Source organism: Anomaloglossus baeobatrachus, chromosome 6, assembly GCF_048569485.1.
Source record: "Anomaloglossus baeobatrachus isolate aAnoBae1 chromosome 6, aAnoBae1.hap1, whole genome shotgun sequence".
In the NCBI taxonomy this organism is placed as follows: domain Eukaryota; kingdom Metazoa; phylum Chordata; class Amphibia; order Anura; family Aromobatidae; genus Anomaloglossus; species Anomaloglossus baeobatrachus.
In genome coordinates, this window is record NC_134358.1 from 96009732 (window position 1) to 96033503 (window position 23772).

Here is a 23772-nt window from a genome sequence, read left to right on the forward strand (position 1 = left end):
TAAGTGAAGCCCCATCTCCAGTGCAACTATGGCTCTAGACGCAAGCCTGGAGATTGGAGAATCCACCTTTGGACCCTGGGTCCAGCGCTTGACCACGTCAGGGGAAAAGGGATAACGTGTATCTTAAAAACGTTTGGAGAAGACGCTTATCTGGTAAGCGTGGTGTTTCTGGACTGCTTCTCTGAAGTCAGCGTGGCCAGAAAAATACTCAATATCCGTTTGAGATACTGAAAAGGGACTTCTCCTGCTGTGAAGCTGACTCCTCCACTGGGGGAGCTGAGGGAGAAAGATCCAACCTTCCATTGATGGACGCTATAGGATCATTCCGTATGGCGTTACCATCCGGTGTATCCGGATTGATAGCGATGTCAGGATCAAAGTCCTGGAGAGCTGCCTTATCATACAGAGAGTCCTCCTGGGACCCCCCCGTTCCAAATGAGGTTGGTCAGGAAGATTGCCCATGGCCTGTCTGGACTGCAAGTCTCTATCTTATGACAATATATCTGTCGAAACTGCAACTCCGTCCCTGTCCTTGGACAGGGATGACAGGTGGTTTCTTTGGCCACGACTAGTAGAGACCCCGGCAGACGAAGTGCTAGAGACCCCGGCAGACGAAGTGCTACAGGGGAGCATGCACACAATGGGACGGTGTCATGAACAGCATCCCATGTAGTAAAAACAGCACTGAAAATCTGTGTTGCTTTTTTGCCGCTGCCGACTAGCCATCTAGAAGTATATAGCCAAGATTGGTGACCGTACAGTGCAATGTATAGCATACAAGCATAAAGTACAAATGAACACTGCAGCACAAGCAATACAAGCAGCATAGAAGCCTGTGCCCTGGCACCTCTGCTCTTCTGCTGCTGTAGACTAGTCATCTAGGGGAATATAGCCCAGAAGAGTGACCATACAGTGCAATGTATAGCAAACAAGCACAAGTACAAATGCACACTGCAGCCCATGCAATACAAGCAGCATAGAAAAAAACCTGTGCCCCAGCACCCTTGGTTTTCTGCTGCTGTAGTCTAGCCATTCCAGGAGAATATAGCTAAGACTAGCGACTGTACAGTGCAGTGTATAGCATACAAGCATAAACACAAATGAACACTTCAGTACGTGCAATACAAGCAGCCTAGAAAGCCTGTGCCTTAGCACACCTGCTTTCCTGCTGCTGATGTGTCGCTCTCCAAGCGGGCATATAGCGACCTATGCAGTTAAAATACACATGTACACACTGCAGTATATATTGGGGTCAGCACTATGTGTGCCGCTTACCGCCCGCCTATAAGCGGGTGTATGGTCGCCACCGTCCTGCCTGGTTGCCGAAAGTCCGAGCTCGGACTGCAGTAATGGCTGCCGGCGTCTTCCCCAGCTCGTGTGAGGAGGGGCGGGCCGTGGGCGTGCCCCAAGTCAGAGCGGGAATCCGGCGTCCGACAGTGTGCAGTGAGAGGGCTGGAGCATGTAAATAAGGCTCCAGCCCTCGGCGCTGCTGATTGCTCAGCGTCTGTCCCCTTCCCTGAGTGACAGGGAGGGGGCGGGAACGAAGCGGCACTAGGCCGCAGAAGCCGGGGACTGGATTTATAAGCGCCGCCGCCGTAAAAGCGCGGTCGGCGCCCAGTCCCCGGCGAACTACAAGTCCCAGCCGCGCCGCCGCTCCCGGAGCGTCCGGCGCGGTAGTTCCCAATACACAAAGTCACTCAGCAAAGCTGCAGTGACTGTAACCCTTTACTGTCCCCGGCGCACTAGCACACCCAGCAAGTCTGGAGTGTGCTGTGCCTGTGTGTACGGGGACACAGAGTACCTGTAATGGTGCAGGGCCATGTCCCTGAACGGTACTCCAGCTCCGTATCCAGCAGGTTCAAATGGGTCTGTGGATGGAGCCCGGCGTCAGAGCTTTGAGGCCGGCAGGATCCCACTTCCTCAGAGCCCCCCAGGGGGATGTGGAAGGAAAGCAGCATGTGGGCTCCAGCCTCCGTACCAGCAATAGGTACCTCAACCTTACAACACCATCAACGGGTGAGAAGGGAGCATGCTGGGGGCCCTATATGGGCCCTCTTTTCTTCCATCCGAAATAGTCAGCAGCTACTGCTGACTAAAATCTGTGGAGCTATGCATGGATGTCTGACCTCCTTCGCACAAAGCTTGAAAACTGGAGAACCCGTGATACCACGGGGGGGTATAGCCAGAAGGGGAGGGGCCTTGCACTTTTTGGTGTAGTGCTTTGTGTGGCCTCCGGAGGCAGTAGCTATACCCCAATCGTCTGGGTCTCCCAATAGAGCGCTGAAGAAAGCACAAATGTATATATTCAGAATTAATAGCAATATAAGTTAAAAAGTTACACCTATAAGGATTGTTGCAATGAGTGCAATATTATACACAAATTTGAATCAATAGTGAGGGAATACAAAGGCATTATAGTAAGATATACCCATAAGTAAAAATAGAAAGCATTACTTGCCCCATCTGCCTCAACCTCAGACCCTGACGCGCATTTCGACCAGTTAGTTCTAATTTTTTCAATAATATTGCTGTTCTGTGGATATACATATATATGCGCTTTTTGAGAATTTACCGCAGGTTCTCAATGAGATTGAAAGCAGGGGAATTTCATGGCCAACAATTAATTGTTTTGTTCGTGGAGTCACTAATTTATTACTTTTGCCTTGTACTAGATTAGTGAGATAAGTTGTTTTTGGACAATGTTTAGATCCCATTCTTAATTCATGCTACTTAGGCAAAATTTGTGAGTCCACCCCATGTATGACAAGCCCCCACATGTAAATAACCTCAGGATGCTTTATTGTTGGCATGACACAGGACTTCTGGTAGAGCTTATCTTTTCTTCTCCAATCATTCTTCTAGTTTTCCCACAGGCAGAGTAAATTACTTTATTCCAGTCGTCTGCAGCCAATCCCTGTACTTCCTACAGAATGTCAGTGTGTCCTTGATGTTTTTCTTGGAGAGTCTTCTTTGCTGCCATTCCTGACACCAGGTCAACCTCCAAAATACGGTCTCATTGTGTGTGCAGATGCACTGACACCTGCCTGCTGCCATTTCTGAGCAAGCTCTGCACTGGTGTTAAACATCCCATAAACTGACTCCTTAGGAGACAATCATGGCACTTAGTGGACTTTCTTGTGAGCCCTGAAGCCTTCTTCATAGCAACTCAAAAAACAGATTTTTGTGTACTCACCGTAAAATCGTTTTCGCTTAGCCATCATTGAGGGACACAGGACCATGGGTGTTATGCTGCTTATCCATAGGAGAACACTAAGTAGATGCAAAGATGTTAGCTCCTCCCCTGCAGTATACACCCCCTGGCCCAGCCAGGCTACTTCAGTTTTAGTACACAAGCAGTAGGAGAACAAGTAACAAAAAACGTGAGTGAATACTCATAACAAAAAAGTACTGAGACAGAAAAAAAAGCTAAGGTCCAACAGGGCAAAAGGGAGGGTGCTGTGTCCCCCAATGATGGCTAAGAAAACTATTTTACGGTGAGTACACAAAAATCCGGTTTTCTCTGACGCCTTATTGGGGGACACAGGACCATGGGACGTCCTAAAGCAGTCCATGGGTGGGTAAACAATAAACAATGCAACCCAAGGAATAGGAACCAGTCCCAGATAGTGGAGTACCTATCTCAGTAGGTGCTCCTGGCTATCGTTTGCAGAATTTTCCTACCTAGGTTCGCCTCAGCCGAAGCCTGGTTATGGACTCGGTAATGCTTTGAAACAGTATGTAGGCAAGACCAGGTCGCAGCCTTACACTTCTGTTCCACTGAAGCCTGATGCCTAATGGCCCAAGAGGCGCCAACTGCTCGCGTGGAAGGAGTCCGCAGCCCACTAGGAATGGGCTTGAGTTGCAAGCGGTAGACCTCCTGAATCGCAGAACGAATCCAGCGAGCCGGCATTGCCTATGAAGCTGCCTCTCCTTTCTCAGGCCTTTCAGGAATGACGAACAAGGAGTCTATGTTCCTAAAGGGGCTGTCCTGAGTACGTAATATCTGAGAGCCCTCACAAGGTCTAGCGAATATAGAAACCTTTCCACCCTATGGACTGGGTGTGGACAAAAGGAAGGCAGAACAATGTCCTCGTTCATATGAAACAGGGAAGTAACCTTCGGAAGAAAATCCAGAAGGGGGCGTAGAACCACCTTATCCTGATGAAAGATCAGAACGGGTTCACGGCAAAAGTGCTGCCAGTTGCGAAACTTGTCTGATGGACGTAATCGCCACTAAGAATGTTACCTTCCAGGAGAGAAGAGCAAGAGAAGATTCCTTAAGAGGTTCAAAAGGGGACCTCTGGATACCGTCCAAAACGAGATTGAGGTCCCATGGGTCAAGCGACCGTTTATACAGGGAAACTAGATGGGAAACACCCTTGAGGAAAGTCTTGACTTGCGGATTGCAAGCTAGGCGGTATTGATAGAATATTGAGAGAGATGAAACCTGCCCCTTAAGGGAGCTGATGGCCAACCCCTTTTGACCTGACTGCAAAAAAAAAAATCAAGAATTCTGGGTATCGCCAGAGGCATAGGTTGGACATTAGATTCCCTACACTGGGAAAGGAAAGTTTTCCACGTACGGTGGTAAATACGGGATGAAGCCCGGCTTTCGGGCACTGTACATGGTGGAGATGACCGTGGGAGAGAATCTCGCTCTTGTTAAAATCCAGGTCTCAATGGCCAGGCCGTCAGCTGCAGGGCTCTGGAGTTCTGATGGGAAATGGGCCCTTGAGTCAGCAGGTCTGGGATGCTTACGAGGTGCCATGAGCAATTGTACTAATTCGGCATAATAGGCGCACCTGGGCTAGTCCGGTGCTATTAGTATCACCAGGACTCCTTCTGCCTTGATCTTCCGGATTACTTGCGGCAGCAGGGGCAGAGGCGAAAAACATGTAAGGTAGACGGAAGCGAATTCAGGAGACTAGAGCATCTGCGCCGATGGACTGTGGATCACGTGACCTGACTAAGAACGCGGGTACCTTTGCGTTCAACCTGGAGGCCATTAGATCCACGTCTGGTGAACCCCAGCGAGTGCAGATGTGCGGGAACACTTCTGGGTGGAGAAACCACTCTTCGGCGGCCAGGCCTTGGCGACTTAGAAGATCCGCCGCCCAGTTCTCTACTCCCGGTATGTGTAACGCTGAAAACACAGACCCCCGCCGATTCGGCCCAGGTGAAGATCCTGAGGACCTCGAGATAAGCTGTCTTGCTGCTGGTACCTCCCTGCCGATTGACATAGGCCACAGCTGTTTCATTGTCCAATTGGACCCGAATCAAATGACCTGCTAGCAGAAGGGGGGAATGACCTGAGCGCGAGAAAGATTGCGCTCATTTTTCAGGATGATTTCTGGGAAAGGAAGACTCCTGGGGCGTCCAACGTCCCAAAGCAGTGTGGAGCCAGTATGCTGCTCCCCAGACTAAGAGGCTGGCATCCGTGGTCAGGAGTAGCCAGTCCACTTGGGGGAGAAAAAACTCCCTCTCGATATGGAAGAGGACTGAAGCCACCAGCAAAGCGCATACCTGACTGAAGGTGTCAGGTGAAAAGTTCGTCCAAGGAAAAAGGAGCTCTTGTCCCAGGCAGCTAGAAGCGCAAGTTGCAGTGGGCGGTGGTGTGGCTAAGCGAGCAGCACTGCCTCTATAGCCGCCGCTATCCTACCTAGCACTCTAATACTGAATCGTATGGAGCGAAAGGAGTATGTAGAAGGCAGTGTACCGCTTGTTGTAGAGCGGTCGCCTAGTCTTGAGGGAGAAAGGGTGTCCAGGGACATGCCCAGGGAGGTGACGGATTTTGACGGGACCGGAGATGATTTGACTGGAGTCAGAAGCCGCCCTAATTGGGATAGGGTTCTCACAGATCTGTACGCTGGTTGAGCCCTTGATGAGGAGGTCATCCAAGCAAGGCAGAACAGCCACTCTCATGGCGTGAAGGGCACTCATGGCGGCCGCCATTACCTTTGTTAAGACCCTTGGTGCTGTGGCAGAGCCGAGGGTAGGGCCACAAATGAAAAAAGGCAGAAGTCCTTAACAGCGAAGCGGAGGAATTTTTGGTGAGCTGGAGCGATGGGTATGTGCAGGTAAGCGTCCTTGATAGCTAGGGAGGCAAGGAATTCTCCTTCGACCATAAAGGTAATAATGGACCCTAGGAATTCCATTCTGAATCTCCTTACGTGCACATGTTTGCTCAGGTGTTAGAGGTCCAGGATGGGTCGAACTGACCCGTCCTTTTTTGGGGACCACGAGAGGTTTGAATAGAAGGCCTTGAACCTATCGCCGTCCGGAACAGGTACCATCACCCCCGCCGTTTGGAGGGAGTGGATCGCTGAAGAGAAGGCCTCGCGGTGTTTTGGAGCCTTTGGGGGGGTTTGAGTCCGGAATTCAATGTGTTAACCAGAAGACACAAGGTATCACACCCATTTGTGGTCTAAGGCGGCAGCCCAGATGGAGGAGGACAAAACTCCTCGGTTTTTGTCTAGACTGCCAGGACTCGGTGGACTCGGGGAGGGCTGAGAAGGTCGGGCCCTGCGTGTCTAGTAAAAAACATCCTGGGCTAGAGTTGGGGAAGGGAGGTACTCTTTTTTTTTTTTTTTTGTCTGATGTCACGGGAGGAAAAAAAGAGCCTGTCCAGACGATCGGCAAACCATCGGTCTGGAAAGGAGTACTGTGAGAGGCTTCTAAGAGACAAAGTTCGCTCTCCATTATCAGAACCAGAGGGCCTTACAGATGGCTATGGTATTTGAGGCGGCAATAACTGCGCAGGTAGCAGCGTCGAGGGAGGCCTGCATGAGGTACTCTGCCACCGCAGCAATGTGAACTGTTACATCTGTGAGGGTCTGAGGGAAACTGGTAGTCCTGGTGCCTGTGCGACCCACACGGAAGGGGAGAGGGACCCGCAGCCTCAAGGCGGAGCGATCGAGCTGCTCCACTTCTCTGTCTGTCGGGTCCTTGAAGGAGGATCCATCAAGTAAAAGACAGGAGGGTCCTTCAGGCAGGCGGAAGCCGGGTGAGGGTCCACCGAGGCCGGATCGGCCCAGCCCTTAGAGACAGCTAAGCCAAAGGGGTACTGTGACTACTTGAGATTACAGATACCGAAGCGGCGTCAAAAAACTTTTTTTTGTTTTTTTTTGTTTGAGGTTTCTTCACCCTTTTAAAAGGAGACCGCAGGGTCAGTAGTAGTGGATGGGAGATCTTCCACATTCAGAGTTTTGGTTGATTGCTGCAATAAGCGAGTCCATCGCAGCTTGATCGCTCGGGGAGGTTGAAACCAAGGAATCATCCCGGTACAAACAGGAGCCAACATCTTTGCATCTACTTAGTGTCCTCCTATGGATAAGCAGCATAACACCCATGGTCCTGTGTCCCCCAATAAGGCGTCAGAGAAACATCTCTTTAACCCCTTCAACCCCGGCCACTAAAACACCCTAATGACCGGGCCATTTTTTGCAATTCTGACCAGTGTCACTTTGACAGGTTATAACTCTGGAATGCTTCAACGGATCCTGGCGATTCTGACATTGTTTTTTCATGACATATTGTACTTCATGTCAGTTGTAAATTTAGGCCGATACTTTTTGCGTTTATTTGTGAAAATTTAGGAAATTGTGCGAAAATTTTGCAATTTTTAAACTTTAAAAATTTATGCCCATAAATCTGAGAGATATGTCACACAAAATAGTTACTAAATAACATTTCCCACTTGTCTACTTTACATCAGTGCAATTTTCGAAAGAAATTTTTTTTTCGTTAGGAAGTTAAAAGGCGTCAAAGTTAATCAGCAATTTCTAATTTTTCCAACAAAATTTACAAAATAATTTTTTTTTTAGGGACCACATCACATTTGAAGTGACTTTGAGAGGCCGAGGTGACAGAAAATACCCAAAAGTGACCCCATTCTAAAAACTGCACCCCTCACACTGCTCAAAACCACATCCAAGAAGTTTATTAACCCTTTAGGTGCTTCACAGGAACAAAAGCAATGTGGAAGGAAAAAATGAAAATTTTACTTTTTAAACACAAAAATGTTACTTTAGCCATAAAATTTTCATTTTTACAAGGGAGAAAAGAGAAAGTGCACCCTACAATTTATTGTCCATTTTCTCCTGAGTACGCAGATACCTCATATGTGGTGGAAATCAAATGTTTGGGCACACGGCAGAGCTCGAAAGGGAAGGAGCGCCATTTGAATTTTTGAACGCAAAATTAGCTGCACTCATTAGCGGACGCCATGTCAGGTTTGAAGGCCCCCTGAGGTGCCTAAACAATGGAGCTCCCCAACAAGTGACCCCATTTTGGAAACTAGAGCCCTCAAATAATTTTTCTAGATGTTTGGTGAGCACTTTGAACACCTGGGGGCTTCACAGAAGTTGATAACGTTGAGCCGTGAAAAGAAAAAAAAAAAATTTTTACCACAAAACTGTTGCTTCAACTAGGTAGCTTTTTTTTTCCACAAGGGTATCAGGAAATAATGCACCATAAAACGTATTGTGCAATTTCTCCTGAGTATGCAGATACCTCACATGTGGTGGAAAGTAATTGTTGGGCGCATGGCGTGGCTCAGAAGAGAAGGGCACCATTTGACAGCAAAATTGGTTGGAATCATTAGCGGACGCCATGTCACGTTTTTAGACCCCCCCTATGGTGCCTAAACAGTGGAGCTCCCCCACAAATTACCCCATTTTGGAACTAGACCCCTCAAGGAATTTATCTAGATGTTTAGTGAGCCCTTTGTACCCCCAGGACTGAAAGTTGATAACGTTGAACCGTGAAAATTATTTATTTTTTTTTATTTTTTTTTTAAATTTTTGCAGCAACAAGGTAGCTTTTTTTTTTCTTTTTACAACTGTATCAGGAAAAAAGGCACCATAAAACGTATTGTGCAATTTTTCCCCAAGTACGCAGATACCTCATATGTGGTGGAAATCAATTGTTTTGGCGCATGGCGGGGCTCAGAAGACAAGGAACGCCATTTGACTTTTCAAACGCACAGACGCAGTGCACTGATCGGCCGCTGCAGGAGGCACGGTCGGATGAGATACAAAAAGCGCTGGGGATACGGAAAAAAAAAAAAAAAAAAAAAAGTCACGCCAAAAATTGAGCAGGGATGCTGATCCGCGCTCAGCGGGACGCATGGACAGATGTGATACTTATTTTTCCGTATCCCCGACGCTTTTTGTATCGCATCCGTCCGTGCGTCCCGCCGAGCGCTGATCAGGGATGCACATAACGGATCGGCATCCCTGCTCAATTTTTGGCGTGACTTTTTTTTCCGTATCCCCGATGCTTTTTGTCACGCCAAAAATTGAGCAGGGATACCGATCCGTTATGTGCATCCCTGATCAGCGCTCGGCGGGACGCACGGACTGATGCGATACAAAAAGCATCGGGGATACGGGAAAAAAAGTCCCGCCGAAAACTGACCACGGATGCAGATACGTTATCTGCATTCCTGATCAGCGCTCGGTGGGACGCACGGATGCATGAGGTGTAAAAATGGACAGGGGATAGAGGAAAAAAAAGAAAAAAAAAAATTATACTCACAGTACCCAGAGGATTAGCAGGAGGAACAGCTTTACAGCAGCAGCCAGCAGGCAGGAAGTTGGACAGCTCAGCAGAAGACCCAAGAAGAAGGACCCAGCGATGGAGGCAGATGTGATCGGCGGTGAAGACAGGTAAGAGGACGTCGGGGGAACAGCAGAGGAGGAGGGGGACAGCAGAGGGGGAGGGGGACAGCAGAGGGGGAGGGGGACAGCAGAGGGGGAGGGGGACAGCAGAGGGGGAGGGAGATACCGGAGGAGCTGCAGAATAGAGATCACGGGGGAGGCCGGCAGATTGGGATGTTGGGGGGGCAGATCGGGATGTCGGGGGGGCAGATCGGGATGTCGGGGGGGCAGATCGGGATGTCGGGGGGGCAGATCGCAGGGGGGCGCGGGCAGGGGCATTTAAGGGAGCGCGCAGGAGCAATCACAGGAGCGCGCAGGGGCTGCAAGGCGAGCACAATACTCACCGCTCCTGCTCCGTGACAGCAGCGTTGGCATGGTACCACTAGTACCAGCCAGTGCTGCACGCTGCAGACATGTTGGGGGAGGGTCCCCAGACCAGCACAGGCCTGGGGAGGGCGGCCACCAGCAAATCAAACCGCCCCACTGCACACTGATTGGAGCGATTGCGCGTCATAGCACGATCGCTCCAATCAGTGCTGCAGGGGCTGGGGGCGGCATGTTTGAGATCCACCTATGATCTGCTGTACCTGCTACGGCGTCTCATAGCTGGATCTCACAGTAACGCACTATTTCCGGCATTATTTTTACCGAAATCAGTGCGAAAGATGTGGTTGGTGGTTCAGATTTGAACAGCCAATCACATCGATCGTCGATGGGGGGTGGCGATGCCACCCCCCCTGGGGTGAAGCAAAGGTCCCCTGCTGTAAGAAACAGCAGGGGACATCATTTGAAAGCCGTTGCTATGGCCACGGCAATCAAATGAACTTTAAGCAGTAAAATTACGTCCCTGGTCGTTAAGTCACGTTAAAATAGGACGTAATTTTACTGCCCGCGGTCGTGAAGGGGTTAAAGTTCTTGATGCTCGGATAAATTGTTTATTTAAGAGTAATCTTACACGCAACACCATCCTTGCTTGTTTCCTTGGAGATAATTCTGATTAACAGAAGACGACAAGATTTCAAAACAACATCCTCCTTTCAAAGCAACCAGTCTGCTCATATAACTCAATCAGATCAGCTGCCTTGTCCTCGTTGAGGGTGCGTGCCCACGATCAGTGTTTGCAGCGTTTTGGATGTAGTGTGTTTTCGCTGCGTCCAAAATGCTGTGTTATACAGTACAAGCATAGTGGATGTATTTCTAAAAATCCCGTGCCCACTGTGCTTCTTTTTTCGGCAAAGCGCAGCGAAAACTGACCTGCAGTGCAGCTTTCCAAGCCGCAGCATGTCAATTGTTTGCTGCGGATTTCCATGTGTCCTCCGTAGGGAGAACACAAGGGAGAGACCGCAGCTCACTGAACCCTGATCGTGGGTACAAGCAGCTGCAGTCTCCTGCGGAGAAGACTCGTGGCCCCACAGGTCAGGACCCGCCACGTCCAGGTCCTGATCATGGGCACATACCCTTTCACGTTCTCCTGAGCTAATGAGATCACTGAAATGTTGTTACTTACTATTATTGTGATCAAGTTCATTTTCACAGCAAGGAAAAGACAGTTATATAAAAGTGATCGACTGAATTGCAAAAAAACAATGAAAATCGAGCTAATGCAAATTGCCACTATAAAAATCTAAAGTAACAAAGTTTGTGAAAACCAAAATTGGTGTCACTCAAAACTTTTGGCCACAACTATAGATCGAGAGGTTTTTAAGATTTTGCTACAATTTTTTTTTCCATTATCTGCATATTGGTAACATGTCTATCGATCCAGTGATATAATGACTTTTCCTTCTTGGTGTTCCAATTTCAATATTGATGAATGTATAAATAATTAGCACAAGTATTTAAAGCGAATATGTCAGTAGGATAAACCCCTCTAAGCAGTTAGTTATGGAAAGTTTAACCTTTTTCAGCATAAAGGGATCGAGGCAAAAGAAGGGAATTTTGTTTACTTACCGTAAATTCCTTTTCTTCTAGCTCCTATTGGGAGACCCAGACAATTGGGTGTATAGCTTCTGCCTCCGGAGGCCACACAAAGTATTACACTTTAAAAAGTGTAACCCCTCCCCTCTGCCTATACACCCTCCCGTGCATCACGGGCTCCTCAGTTTTGGTGCAAAAGCAAAAAGGAGGAAACGTATAAATTGGTCTAAGGTAAATTCAATCCGAAGGATGTTCGGAGAACTGAAACCATGAACCAAAAGAACAATTCAACATGAACAACATGTGTAGACAAAAGAACAACCAGCCCGAAGGGAACAGGGGCGGGTGCTGGGTCTCCCAATAGGAGCTAGAAGAAAAGGAATTTACGGTAAGTAAACAAAATTCCCTTCTTTGTCGCTCCATTGGGAGACCCAGACAATTGGGACGTCCAAAAGCAGTCCCTGGGTGGGTAAAAGAATACCTCGATAAAAAGAGCCGAAAAACGGCCCCCTCTTACAGGTGGGCGACCGCCGCCTGAAGGACTCGCCTACCTAGGCTGGCATTTGCCGAAGCATAGGCATGCACCTGATAGTGTTTCGTGAAAGTGTGCAGACTCGACCAGGTAGCCGCCTGACACACCTGCTGAGCCGTAGCCTGGTGCCGCAATGCCCAGGATGCACCCACGGCTCTGGTAGAATGGGCCTTCAGCCCTGAAGGAATCGGAAGCCCAGAAGAACGGTAGGCTTCAAGAATCGGTTCCTTGATCCACCGAGCCAAGGTTGACTTGGAAGCCTGCGACCCCTTACGCTGGCCAGCGACAAGGACAAAGAGCGCATCCGAACGGCGCAGGGGCGCTGTGCGAGAAATGTAGAGCCGGAGTGCTCTCACGAGATCTAACAAGTGCAAATCCTTTTCACATTGGTGAACTGGATGAGGGCAAAAGGAAGGTAAGGAGATATCCTGATTGAGATGAAAAAGGGGATACCACCTTAGGGAGAAATTCCGGGACCGGACGCAGAACCACCTTATCCTGGTGAAACACCAGGAAGGGGGCTTTGCATGACAGCGCTGCTAGCTCAGACACTCTCCGAAGTGATGTGACTGCCACCAGGAAGGCCACCTTCTGCGAAAGGCGTGATAGAGAGACATCCCGCATCGGCTCGAAAGGTGGTTTCTGAAGAGCCGTTAGCACCCTGTTAAGATCCCAGGGTTCCAGCGGACGCTTGTAAGGTGGGACTATGTGGCAAACTCCCTGCAGGAACGTGCGGACCTGCGGAATCCTGGCTAGACGCTTTTGAAAAAACACGGAAAGCGCCGATACTTGTCCCTTGAGAGAGCCGAGAGACAAACCCTTATCCATTCCGGATTGAAGGAAAGAAAGAAAAGTGGGTAAGGCAAACGGCCAGGGGGTAAAACCCCGATCAGAGCACCAGGATAAGAAGATCCTCCAAGCCCTGTGATAGATCTTGGCGGACGTTGGTTTCCTGGCTTGTCTCATAGTGGCAATGACATCTTGAGATAACCCTGAGGACGCTAGGAGCCAGGACTCAATGGCCACACAGTCAGGTTGAGGGCCGCAGAATTCAGATGGAAAAATGGCCCTTGTGACAGCAAGTCTGGTCGGTCTGGGAGTGCCCACGGTTGACCCACCGTGAGGTGCCACAGATGCGGGTACCACGACCTCCTCGGCCAGTCTGGAGCGACGAGGATGGCGTGGCGGCAGTCGGACCTGATCTTGCGCAACACTCTGGGCAGCAGTGCCAGAGGAGGAAATACATAAGGCAGTCGAAACTGCGACCAATCCTGAACTAATGCGTCCGCCGCCAGAGCTCTGTGATCTTGAGACCGTGCCATGAATGCCGGGACTTTGTTGTTGTGCCGAGACGCCATGAGGTCGACGTCCGGTGTTCCCCAGCGGCAACAGATCTCTTGAAACACGTCCGGGTGAAGAGACCATTCCCCTGCGTCCATGCCCTGGCGACTGAGAAAGTCTGCTTCCCAGTTTTCTACGCCCGGGATGTGAACTGCGGAGATGGTGGAGGCTGTGGCTTCCGCCCACAGCAGAATCCGCCGAACTTCTTGGAAGGCCTGACGACTGCGTGTGCCGCCCTGGTGGTTGATGTACGCGACCGCCGTGGCGTTGTCCGACTGTATGCGGATCTGTCTGCCCTCCAGCCACCGATGGAACGCCTTTAGGGCTAGATACACTGCCCTTATCTCCAGAACATTGATCTGAAGGGAGGACTCTGTCGGAGTCCAGGTTCCCTGAGCCCTGTGGTGGAGGAAGACCGCTCCCCACCCTGACAGACTCGCGTCCGTTGTGACTACAGCCCAGGATGGGGGCAGGAATGATTTTCCCTTCGACAAGGAAGTGGGAAGAAGCCACCACTGAAGAGAGGTTTTGGCTGCCAGTGAAAGAGAGACGTTCCTGTCTAGGGACGTCGACCTCCTGTCCCATTTGCGGAGAATGTCCCATTGAAGTGGACGCAGATGAAACTGCGCAAAGGGAACTGCCTCCATTGCTGCCACCATCTTCCCTAGGAAGTGCATGAGGCGCCTCAAGGGGTGTGACTGGGTCCGAAGGAGAGAGTGCACCCCTGTCTGCAGCGAACGCTGTTTGTCCAGCGGAAGCTTCACTATCGCTGAGAGAGTATGAAACTCCATCCCGAGGTAAGTCAGTGATTGGGTCGGTGTCAATTTTGACTTTGGGAAATTTATGATCCACCCGAACCTCTGGAGAGTCTCCAGAGCAATGGTCAGGCTGTGTTGACATGCCACCCGGGAGGGTGCCTTGACTAGGAAATCGTCTAAGTAAGGGATCACCGAGTGGCCCTGAGAGTGTAGGACCGCCACCACGGATGCCATGATCTTGGTGAAGACCCGTGGGGCTGTCGCCAGGCCGAAAGGCAGTGCCACAAACTGAAAAAGTGCATCGGCTCGCTCGGGGGGCAGAGATGTTCTGAAGAAACGAGTCGGAGGACGAGAGCTGAGCTCTATCCTGTAACCGTGCGACAGAATGTCTCTCACCCATCGGTCTTGGACATGTGGCCACCAGGCGTCGCAAAAGCGGGAGAGCCTGCCACCGACCGAGGATGCGGTTTGGGGAGGCCGAAAGTCATGAGGAGGCCGCCTTGGAGGCGGTTCCTCCGGCGGTCTTTGGAGGACGTGACTTAGACCGCCATGCAGAAGAGTTCCTCTGGCCCTTCTCTGACCTGTTGGACGTGGAGGATTGGGACCTGGCTGAGGGCCGAAAGGACCGAAACCTCGATTGAATTTTTCGTTGCTGAGGTTTGTTTGGTTTGGACTGGGGTAAGGACGAGTCCTTACCCTTGGATTGTTTAATAATTTCATCCAATTGCTCGCCAAACAAACGGTCGCCAGAAAATGGCAAACCGGTTAAGAACTGCTTGGAAGCAGAGTCTGCCTTCCATTCGCGTAGCCACATGGCCCTGCGGACTGCCACCGAATTGGCGGACGCTACCGCTGTACAGCTCGCTGAGTCCAGGACGGCGTTCATGGCGTAGGACGAAAAGGCCGATGCCTGAGAAGTCAAAGACACAACTTGCGGAGCAGAGGTACGCGTGACTGCATTAATCTCAGACAGACAAGCTGAGATAGCTTGGAGTGCCCACACGGCTGCAAAGGCCGGAGCAAAAGACGCGCCTATGGCTTCATAGATGGATTTAATCAGGAGCTCTATTTGCCTGTCAGTGGCATCCTTGAGCGATGAACCATCTGCCACTGATACTACGGATCTAGCCGCCAGTCTAGAGACTGGAGGATCCACCTTGGGACACTGAGCCCAACCCTTAACTACGTCAGGGGGGAAGGGGTAACGTGTGTCATTAAGGCGCTTAGTAAAGCGCTTGTCCGGAAATGCTCTGTGCTTCTGGACAGCATCTCTGAAGTTAGAGTGATCGAAAAACGCACTCCGTGTACGTTTGGGAAACCTAAACTGGTGTTTCTCCTGCTGTGAAGCCGACTCCTCTATAGGTGGAGATGGGGGAGAAAGATCTAGCACCTGGTTGATGGACGCTATAAGGTCATTTACTATGGCGTCCCCTTCAGGTGTATCAAGATTGAGAGCAACGTCAGGATCAGAGCCCTGAGCTGCGACCTCCGCCTCATCCTCCAGAGAGTCCTCATGCTGCGACCCCGAACAGCGTGATGAAGCCGGGGAAGGTTCCCAGCGAGCCCGCTTAGCCGGTCTGGGACTGCGGTCCGTGTCGGAGTCCTCCCCGTGGGACCTAGGTGTCACCCCAGGAGCACTCTGCTGCACCGACCGAGAGGGGCCTGGGGGCGATGAACTCACAGTGCCCGGGGCCTGTGTGACCGATCCGGACTGCAAGGCTTCTAGTATCTTAGCAGACCATCTGTCCATAGACTGAGCCATGGATTGTGAAAGCGACTCAGAGAGTTTCTCAGCCAAAACTGCAAACTCTGTCCCTGCCACCTGGACAGTGGAAGCCGGCGGTTCTACCTGAGCCGAGGGTCCCACCAGTGCCCGAGGCTCCGGCTGAGTGAGTGCCACAGGGGCCGAGCATTGCACACAGTGAGGGTAGGTGGAACCTGCAGGTAACATAGCCGCACAAGAGGTACAGGTTGCAAAATAAGCCTGTGCCTTGGCACCCTTGCTCTTTGCGGACGACATGCTGTAGTCTCCTCTGAGAGTGATCACTGAGGGTATATAGCCAAAGAAGGGAATTTTGTTACTTACCGTAAATTCCTTTTCTTCTAGCTCCAATTGGGAGACCCAGACGATTGGGTGTATAGCTACTGCCTCCGGAGGCCACACAAAGTATAACACTAAAAAGTGTAAGGCCCCTCCCCTTCTGCCTATACACCCCCCGTGGGATCACGGGCTGCTCAGTTTTAGTGCAAAAGCAAGAAGGAGGAAAGCCAATAACTGGTTAAACAAATTCAATCCGAAGGAACATCGGAGAACTGAAACCATTCAACATGAACAACATGTGTACCCGAACAAACCAAAAATCCCGAAGGAAACAGGGGCGGGTGCTGGGTCTCCCAATTGGAGCTAGAAGAAAAGGAATTTACGGTAAGTAACAAAATTCCCTTCTTCTTCGGCGCTCCATTGGGAGACCCAGACGATTGGGACGTCCAAAAGCAGTCCCTGGGTGGGTAAATTAATACCTCAAGTTTGGACTGTAAAAACAGCCCTTCCCTACATGGAGGCAACCGCCGCCTGCAGGACTCTTCTACTTAGGCTGGCATCCGCCTAAGCGTAGGCATGCACCTGATGACGCTTGGTGAAGGTGTGCAGACTCGCCCAGGTAGCCGCCTGGCACACCTGCTGAGCCGTAGCCTGGTGCCGTAATGCCCAGGACGCACCCACGGCTCTGGTAGAATGGGCCTTCAGCCCTGATGGAACCGGAAGCCCAGCAGAACGGTAGGCTTCAAGGATTGGTTCCTTGATCCATCGAGCCAGGGTGGATTTGGCAGCCTGCGACCCCTTGCGCTGACCAGTGACAAGGACAAAGAGTGCATCCGATCGGCGCAGGGGCGCCGTGCGGGAAATGTAGATTCTGAGTGCTCTTCACCAGATCCAACAATGCAAATCCATTTCATATCGATGAAATGGATAAGGACAAAAGGAAGGTAAGGAGATATCCTGATTGTGATGAAAAGGGGATACCACCTTAGGGAGAAACTCCGGAATCGGGCGCAGCACTACCTTGTCTTGGTGAAACACCAGGAAGGGAGCTTTGGATGACCACGCTGCTAGCTCGGACACTCTCCGAAGAGACGTGACCGCTACCAGAAAGGCCACTTTCTGTGAAAGTCGAGAAAGTGAAACGTCCCTCAGAGGCTCGAAGGGCGGCTTCTGGAGAGCAATTAGTACCCTGTTCAGATCCCATGGGTCTAACGGCCTCAGTACGGAGGGACAATGTGACAAACCCCCTGCAGGAACGTGCGTACCTGAGGAAGTCGTGCTAGGCGCTTCTGAAAGAATACAGACAGCGCTGGAACTTGTCCTTTAAGGGAGCCGAGCAACAAACCTGTTTCCCAACCAGATTGCAGGAAGGAAAGAAAAGTAGGCAATGCAAATGGCCAGGGAGACACTCCCTGAGCAGAGCCCTAAGGTAAGAATATCTTCCACGTCCAGTGGTAGATCTTGGCAGACGTCAGCTTCCTAGCCCGTCACATGGTGGCAATGACGTCATGAGATAATCCTGAAGACGCTAGGATCCAGGACTCAATGGCCACCCAGTCAGGTTCAGGGCCGTAGGATTCAGATGTAAAACGGCCCTTGGGACAGTAAGTTTGGCCGGTCTGGTAGTGCCCACGGCTGGCCGACCGTGAGATGCCACAGATCCGGGTACCACGACCTCCTCTGCCAGTCTGGGGCGACGAGGATGGCGCGGCGGCAATCGGAGCTGATCTTGCGTAGCACTCTGGGCAACAGTGCCAGAGGGGGAAACACATAGGGTAGCTGGAACTGCGACCCATCCTGAACTAAGGCGCCTGCCGCCAGAGCTCGTTGATCGTAAGACCACACCATGAAACTCGTGACCTTGGTGTTGTGCCTAGACGCCATTAGGTCGACGTCCGGCCTCCCCCGAAGGCCCCAGATTTCCTGAAACACGTCCGGGTGCAGAGACCATTCCCCTGCGTCCATACCCTGGCGACTGAGGAAGTCTGCTTCCCAGTTTTCTACGCCCGGGATGTGAACTGCGGATATGGTGGATGCTCTGTCTTCCACCCACATCAGAGTCCGCCGGACTTCTTGGGAGGCTTGCCGACTGCGTATTCTGCCTTGGTGGTTGATGTATGCTACCGCTGTGGAGTTGTCCGACTGAACTCGGATCTGTTTGCATTCCAGCCACTGCTGGAAGGCTTGCAGGGCAAGATACACTGCTTAGATTTCCAGAACATTGATCTGAAGGGTGGACTCCTGCTGAGTCCACGTACCCTGAGCCCTGTGGTGGAGAAAGACTATTCTCCACCCTGACAGACTCACGTCTGTCGTGACCACCGTCCAGGATGGGGGTAGGAAGGACCTTCCTTTTGACAATGAGGTGGGAAGAAGTCACCACTGAAGAGAGTCCTTGACCGTCTGAGAAAGGGAGACGTTCCTGTCTAGGGACGTCGACTTCCCATCGCTTTGGCGGAGAATGTCCCATTGAAGTGGACGCAGATGAAACTGCGCGAAAGGGACTGCCTCCATTGCTGCTACCATCTTCGCTAGGAAGTGCATGAGGCGTCTTAAGGGGTGTGACTGGCCTTGAAGGAGAGACTGCACCCCCGTCTGTAGTGAACGCTGTTTGTCCAGCGGAAGCTTCACTATCGCTGAGAGAGTATAAAACTCTATGCCAAGATATGTCAGTGATTGGGTCGGTGTCAGATTTAACTTTGAAAAGTTGATGATCCACCCGAAACTCTGGAGAGTCTCCAGCGCAACGTTCAGGCTGCGTTGGCATGCCTCTTGAGAGGGTGCCTTGACAAGTAGATCGTCCAAGTAAGGGATCACAGAGTGACCCTGAGAGTGCAGGACTGCTACCACTGCTGCCATGACCTTGGTGAAAACCCGTGGGGCTGTCGTCAGACCTAAGGGCAGGTCTACGAACTGAAGATGCTCGTCTTCTATAACGAATCGCAGCAAACGCTGGTGCTCTGGAGCAATCGGCACGTGGAGATAAGCATCCTGATGTCTCTTGATGCTAGGAAATCTCCTTGAGACCTTGAGGCAATGACGGAGCGGAGGGATTCCATCCGGAACCGCCTGGTTTACACTGCTTTTTGAGCAGTTTTAGGTCTAGAACGGAACGGAAGAGCCGTCCTTTTTTGGCACCACAACCAGATTGGAGTAAAAACCGTGACCTTGTTCCTGAAGAGGAACAGGGATTATCACTCCTTCTGCCTGCAGAAGAGCATCGGCTCGGTCGAGAGGTGGGGAAGTTCTGAAGAATCGAGCCGGAGGACGAGAACAAAACTCTATCCTGTACACGTGAGACAAAATGTCTCTCACCCACCGGTCTTTGACCTGTGGCAGCTAAATGCCGCCAAAGCGGGAGAGTCTGCCACCGACCGCGGATGCGGAGAGAGAGGGCTGAAAGTCATGAGGAAACCGCCTTGGTAGCGGTTCCTCCGGCTGCCTTCTTTGGGCGTGATTGAGCCCGCCAGGAGTCTGAGCCCCTCTGAGCCTTTTGAGTCCTTTTGGACTAGGAAAATTGGGACCAGCCCGAGCCTGGAAAGGACCGAAACGTCGACTGTCCTTCCTTGGGTTTTGTTTGATCTGGGCTGGTGTAAGGAAGAATCCTTACCCTTGGCCTGTTTAATGATTTCATCCAATCGCTCAGCCAACAGTCTGTCACCAGATAATGGCAAACTGGTTAAGCCCTTTTTGGAAGCAGGAGCTGCCTTCCATTCCCTTAATCCCAAGGGTCTGCGCAAAACCACGGAGTTGGCGTACGCCACCGGCGTACGGCTCGTAGAGTCCAGGACAGCATGAATAGCGTAAGTCGCAATGCATGCGAGGTTAAGGACGCCACCTGCGGCACAGATGTACGTGTGACAGTGTCTATCTGCGCAAGACCAGCTGAAATAGCTTGGAGTGCCCATACGGCTGCGAATGCCGGAGCAAACGACACGCCGATAGCTTCACAGACAGATTTCAACCAGAGGTCCATCTGTCTGTCAATGGCATCTTTAAGTGAAGTCCCATCTTCCACTGCAACTATGGAGGATGGCGCGGCGGAGAAAAGCTTGTCTGGATAAGCGTAGTGTTTCTGGACTGCTCCTCTGAGTCAGAGAGGCCCAAAAAGTACTGAATTTACGCTTGGGATACCTGAAATGGAATTTCTCCTGCTGAAGCTGCCTCCTCCACTGGAGGGGCTGAGGGAGAAATATCCACCAGTGTATTGATGGGCGCTATGAGATCATTCACCATGGCGTCCCATTAGGAGCATCCAGAATGAAAGCGGTCTCAGGATCAGAAACCTGATCAGCTACCTCATCATACAGAGAATCCTCTCGCTGAGACCCTGACCAGTGTGTGAAGTCGAGGGTCTCTCCCAGCGAGCTCGCTTAGGCTGTCTGGGACTGTCGTCCGTGTCAGAGCCTTCAGTCTGGGATGTATGGGACCCCCTTGGAGCACGGATTAGTTCCAACTGAGGGAGACCGGGGAGCCTTGATTCAACAATGCCCATGGTCTGAGTCACCGCCCTGGACTGCAAAGTTGCTAGAATTTTGTTCATAGTCCAAGACATTTTATCAGCAAAAAAACTGCAAACTCTGTCCTCTGGACAGTTTCACAGGTGGCCCTCTCTGGGCCACCACTAGCAGAGACTCTACCCATTAGGGGTTAGTGGAACCTGCCGGTAAAACAGCCTCACGTGCGGTACAGACAGCATAGAAAGTAGAAAGCCTGTGCCTTGGCCCCCTTGCTCTATGCTGACGACATGCTGTTGTCTCCTCAGAGCTATCTAGGGGTATATCGCCAAGAAGCGACCGTACAGCCACAAGTCTCAGCCGCGCCGCAGCCTCCAGCGCGGCAGTTTCCCACAGATAAACTCACTCAGCTAAGCTGCAGTGAGTATAGTCCAAGCGCGCAGCGCTGTTGTCCTCGGCGCACTAACACGCCCAGCAATGCTGGCGTGTGTCTGTGTATGGTCTTGCAAATATAAGTACAAGGATAAAGCACACAAAAAAACACTGTGGCAATAGTGGGGTCAGCACCAAGGTGCTGCTTACCGCCCGCATAAGCGGGTAAGTGGTCGCCAGAATCCCTTTGCTGGGTCTCCCAGAGCCTGTGTCCGTTCTCCAGCTTAGATTGCCTGCAGGAATGGCTGCCGGCGTCCTGTGAAGAGGGGCGGGCCGTGGGCGTGCCCCAGACAAGAGCGGGAAACTGGCGTCCCCCTGTGCCCAGTGAGAGGGCTGGAGTATGTAAATAAGACTCCAGCCCTCGGCGCTGATCATTGTACAGCGTCTCGCCCCTTCCCTGACTGGCAGTGTTGGGGGCGGGAACGAAACGTAACTAGGCCGCAAAAGCCGGGGACTAGATTTATAAGCGCTGCCGTCGTAAAAGCACGGCAGCGCGAAAGTCCCCGGCGCACCACAAGTCTCAGCCGCGCCGCAGCTCCAGCAGCGGCTGGCGCGGTAGTTCCCGACACATAAACTCACTCAGCTAAGCTGCAGTGAGTAAAGCCCAAGCGCGCAGTGCTACTGTCCCCGGCGCACTAACACACCCAGCAACGCTGGAGTGTGTCTGTGCATAGACTGTACGGGGACACAGAGTACCTTAACGTTGCAGGGCCTGTCCCTGACGATACTCCGCTCCATTCCAGCAGGATCTCCGGGTCTGTGGATGGAGCCCGGCCTCAGAGCCTGGAGGCCGGTAAGATCCCACTTCACCAGAGCCCTCAGGGGGATGGGGAAGGAAAGCAGCATGTGGGCTCCAGCCTCCGTACCCGCAATGGGTACCTCAACCTTAACAAACACCGCCGACAAGAGTGGGGTGAGAAGGGAGCATGCTGGGGGCCCTAGTATGGGCCCTCTTTTCTTCCATCCGACATAGTCAGCTGCTGCTGACTAAAACAGTGGAGCTATGCGTGGATGTCTGACCTCCTTCGCACAAAGCTTGAAAACTGAGCAGCCCGTGATCCCACGGGGGGTGTATAGGCAGAAGGGGAGGGGCCTTACACTTTTTAGTGTAATACTTTGTGTGGCCTCCGGAGGCAGTAGCTATACACCCAATCGTCTGGGTCTCCCAATGGAGCGCCGAAGAAAGCAAAACAATGCGGCCGAACAGAAAAAATGTATATGTATATGTATATATTATATTATATTATATTATATTATTATATATATATATATATATACACACACACACACACTTCGGCACCCGAGGGGGGCCAGCACCGGGTAACCGGTGTGGCTTGCCGACCGCCCAAAGCGGTTTTGTGTCCACCAGATTCCCTGCCTGGGCCTCCCAGAGCTGTAGAGCTCGTTCTGAAATCCTCCACCGGCAGAAGTGATTGTAAATATGGCTGCCAGAGTTCTCAGGGGAGGAGGGAGCCGTGGGCGTGACTAAAAGTGCGGGAATCTGGTGCCCCACAGTGCTCAGTGAGGGGGGAGGAGAACACCTAAGTATGCTCCAGCCCTCACTGCCGACGTCCAGTCGACCGTCCCGCCCTTACCCCTGACTGGCAGGCCCGGGGGCGGGAGTTATGGTACTAGGCCGCAGAAGCCGGGGACTAAATTTAATAACGCGGCCGGCAAACAGGCGCGGTCGGCGCGGTAGTCCCGGTCGTCACAAAAAAACAGCAGCCGCTGCAGCGTCTGTAACACAGGCGCTCCATGCACCGTCCCCAAGGGGACACAGAGTACCTTATAGATGCAGGGCCTGTCCCTGATGATACTCAGTCTCCTGTCCGTCAGATTCCCCCAGGGGCTGCGGAGGGAGCCCGGTCCCAGTGAATGGTGACCGGTTAGGATCCCACTTCTCCCAGAGCCTCTAAGGGATGGGGAAGGAAAAACGGCATGTGGCTCCAGCCTTTGTACCCGCAATGGGTACCTCAACCTTAACAACACCGCCGACTTAGTGGGGTGAGAAGGGAGCATGCCGGGGGCCCTGTGGGGGCCCTCTTTTCTTCCATCCGATACAATCAGCAGCTGCTGCTGACTAAAATGGGAGCTTGAGTGAATGTGTGCCTCCTTCAACACAAAGCATAAAACTGAGGAGCCCGTGATGCACGGGAGGGTGTATAGGCAGAGGGGAGGGGTTACACTTTTTAAAGTGTAATACTTTGTGTGGCCTCCGGAGGCAGAAGCTATACACCCAATTGTCTGGGTCTCCCAATGGAGCGACAAAAGAAATAAGGAACATCTAGTTGACAATATACAAGTGTGTCCAACCATATCCTGTCCACCTCCATTAACTTGAGAACGGCAGCAGCTATAGGCATAGAAGTGGTGTCTAGGTATAGTAAAGTAGCCATGCGCTATGCAATGAAACCACCTATAGCGCCACCTGGTGGAGAACAACGGAGTTGGCAGTTTTATCTCGAAAATGGAACGAGATAGAGGAAAAAAAAGTGAATTACAAAGTTGTAGGGCATCATCAATTCAATACGAATCAACACCTTGCATACAGAAATGCTATGATTAGAACGTGTAAAACTCACAAGGCTGCGGACGTGAAGCGATACCTCATGGAGACCTTCCTACAAGTCATTGG

General features: G+C 51.5%; 1 protein-coding gene across 2 annotated transcripts in view; it reads right to left on the reverse strand.

The window, feature by feature from the left end:
- The window catches only part of IMPA1 (inositol monophosphatase 1), a 78893-nt gene that overhangs the window by 23073 nt on the left and 32048 nt on the right, over window positions 1-23772 (reverse strand). The gene's annotated exons all lie outside the window — the stretch shown is intronic.